Source organism: Nicotiana tomentosiformis, chromosome 2 (assembly GCF_000390325.3).
Source record: "Nicotiana tomentosiformis chromosome 2, ASM39032v3, whole genome shotgun sequence".
Lineage (NCBI taxonomy): Eukaryota > Viridiplantae > Streptophyta > Magnoliopsida > Solanales > Solanaceae > Nicotiana > Nicotiana tomentosiformis.
Window position 1 is genome coordinate 141,750,846 of NC_090813.1, and position 3,583 is coordinate 141,754,428.

Consider the following 3,583-nt stretch of genomic DNA (forward strand, 5'->3'; position numbering starts at 1 on the left):
TCCACTATATGTATTATTTTATATTGTTACAAATAAAGTAGTGACCCTCTATTATAAAAGGGGAGATAGACTGCAATAGGGAGGGGACATTAAGATTTCATTTTGCTTGTTCTTCTAATATTTTTCAGTCTTCCCTTCCATCATTTTTCATTTTCACAGCAAAAATATCTGTATTGTTATTTTATATCAAAGAAATTTGCATACCCTTAGAACCATATCTAAATTTAACGTTATCCGATTTTTCAGGTAAATAGTTTGGCGCCCACCGTGGGGCTAAGGGTAATGGTGATTGTTTGATATAAATCTACAGTATACTCCAGCTTACAACTTCGAATCAGCCATGGCTCTACCTATCGACCTCGAAGCCGGCCTTCAAGATGAAACCAACAACTTGATGCCCGGGGCCGGAAGGCTACCTAACAACGGCAACGAGGCTCGAATCGAAGAGCCCAAAATTTGAGCCGAAGTATCACTGGATATTAATTTGAAAATAGCTCTAGAAGCGAATCAGCATTCTGAACCAGAGAGGAGCATTCAGGGCGGTGCTCGATCCATAGCCCGAGACACCTACAGTACGAGGGAAATCGAGGTCAGCTTGCGTATGATTTTTGAAATGTTGCAAGCCCAACAAGCATCGATAGCTCAATTGCAGAGCCGAACCTATACGCAAAGCGGGCCGAACTCCAATCCGCTTCTTCGAGAAGTCACACCCAGAACGGAACCCGTCGTAGTGAAATCAAACGAGCAGGAATCGAGGATTGCTCCTGAAATTGCTAAATTGCTCGAGGAACTCACGAAGCAAGTCGAAGTCAACGACAAAAAAGTGGAAATGTATAACGCTAGGGTCGATCAAATTCTGGGGGCTCCGCCAATGATAAAAGGGCTCGATTCTAAAAAATTTATACAAAATCCTTTTCCCTCGAGCGCGGCCCCAAAACCAATCCCCAAAAAATTCCGTATGCCCGAAATTCCCAAATATAACGGTACGACCGATCCTAACGAACACGTCACCTCCTACACATGCGCCATCAAAGTCAACGATTTGGAGGATGATGAAATCGAATCCGTGTTGTTGAAAAAGTTTGGAGAGACCCTCGCAAAAGGAGCGATGATCTGGTATCACAACTTACCGCCGAATTCCATTGATTCTTTCGCCATGTTAGCGGACTCGTTTGTAAAAGCACATACTGGTGCCATAAAGGTTGCAACAAGAAAATCGGACCTCTTCAAAGTAAAGCAAAATGAGATGCTGAGGGAATTCGTATCCCGATTTCAAATAGAGCGTATGGACTTGCCACTGTTCACAGACGATTGGGCCGTGCAAGCTTTCACCCAAGGACTGAGCGGGCTAAGCTCGACAGCGTCACGTCAGCTGAAATAAAATTTGATCGGGTACCCTGCAATAACTTGGGCAGATGTACATAACCGGTACCAATCAAAAATCAGGGTCGAAGATGATCAATTGGGAGCTCCGTATGGGCCCGTACGTCAGAACCACACAACCACTAAAAATCAAAGGGAAACCAACAGAGAACAAAGGTCGAATAGAGATCGATACCAACCGTACGACACATATCGTATGAACAACGGTTCAGCACGTGACACGGTTCGGAACAACCGAAGGATTGATCGGGGGCAAAATTCTCGGGGACTTATGAGCAAGAGCGGCTCTGATAAATATACAGATCCTATAGAAATCCCTCGACTATCGGAGTATAATTTCAACATTGGTACATCCGCCATCGTATCGGCCATCGGACACATAAAGACATCAGATGGCCTCGACCCATGCAAACCGATCCTGCCCAAAGGAATCCCAATCAAATGTGCGAATATCATGGCACCCATGGTCACAAAACGGAAGATTGCAGGCAACTAAGAGAGGAAGTGGCCCGCTTATTTAATAAAGGGCACCTTCGGGAATTTCTGAGCGATAGGGCGAAGAACCATTTTAGAGACAAGGAATTCGGTAAGCGAAACGAGCCAGAAGAACCGCAACACGTCATTCACATGATCGTCGGCGGTGTCGATGCCCCTAGGGACCGATGCTTAAACACGCTAAAATGTCGATTATGAAGCGATCTCGAACCCAAGATCATGCACCCACAGGGACTTTATCCTTCAGTGATGAAGATACAGAGGGAATCATCCAACCCCATAACGACGCGCTGGTAATATCCGTACTCATGAATAAAACTAAGATTAAGCGTGTGTTAATTGATCCAGGTAGCTCGGCCAATATCATCAGATCGAGGGTCATAGAACAGCTCGGCCTGCAGGATCAGGTCGTACCTGCAACTCTGGTTCTAAACGGATTTAATATGGCATGTGAAACCACTAAAGGCGAGATTACCCTATCGATAAACGTAGCCGGAACCATCCAGCAAACAAGGTTTCACATGATCGAAGGTGATATGAGATATAACGCCCTCTTCGGAAGGCCGTGGATCCACAACATGAGAGCCGTACCCTCGACCCTACACCAGGTCCTCAAATTCCCAACATCGGAAGGTATAAAAATAGTGTACGGGGAACAACCGGCCGCAAAGGAAATGTTCTCCGTCGAAGAAGCAAAATCAATATCCTCACCTTCACCAATGAAATGATCAGGTTCAAAGCAGAGCGCCAAATAGCAATCACAGACATCGGCTTCGACTCGGCCAGGTAAGTAAAATCTTAAAGAGGACGATGATGATCGATGGATCCCTCGATCCTTCGTAACCCCCGATGATTTTGATGCCACCAAATCAACAATTGAGGAACTGGAGCAAATCGTACTGATCGAACACTGGCCCGAACAAAAGGTATACCTAGGAACGGGTTTGAGCCCCGAACTCAGGAAAAAACTCATTCAATTTCTTATCAATAACATCGATTGTTTTACCTGGTCCCATCTAGATATAACAGGGATCCCACCGGACATAACGACGCACCGGTTATGCTTGAACCCTATGTTCAGACCGGTGAAGCAAAAAAGAAGGCCCCAGTCCGAGGAAAAGCACGCATTCATAAAGGACGAGGTAACCAAACTTCTTAAGATAGGGTCCATTCGATACCACGGCCGGCCATGAGATTCTCACCTTTCTCGACGCCTATTCCGGGTATAATCAAATTCAGATGAATCCGGACGACCGAGAAAAGACTTTATTTGTGACCCGATATGGAACATATTGTTATAACGTAATGCCTTTCGGGATAAAAAATGCAGGAGCTACTTATCAACGCCTAGTAAACAGAATGTTCGAAGAACAAATAGGTAAAATGATGGAAGTTTATATTGATGACATGCTAGTTAAGTCCCTGCGCGCAGAGGACCATTTGGCCCATTTGTAGGAAACGTTCAAGATTCTGAGGAAATTCAACATGAAGCTCAACCCCAAAAAATGTGCTTTCGGTGTCGGTTCGGGCAAGTTCCTCGGCTTCATGGTCTCAAATTGGGGAATTGAGATCAACCCCGACAAAATCAAGGCCATCGAAGACATCACCATCGTGGATAGCGTGAAAGCTGTACAAAGGTTAACGGGAAGAATTGCAGCCTTAGGCCGATTCATTTCAAGATCATCGGATCGAAGGCATAAATTTT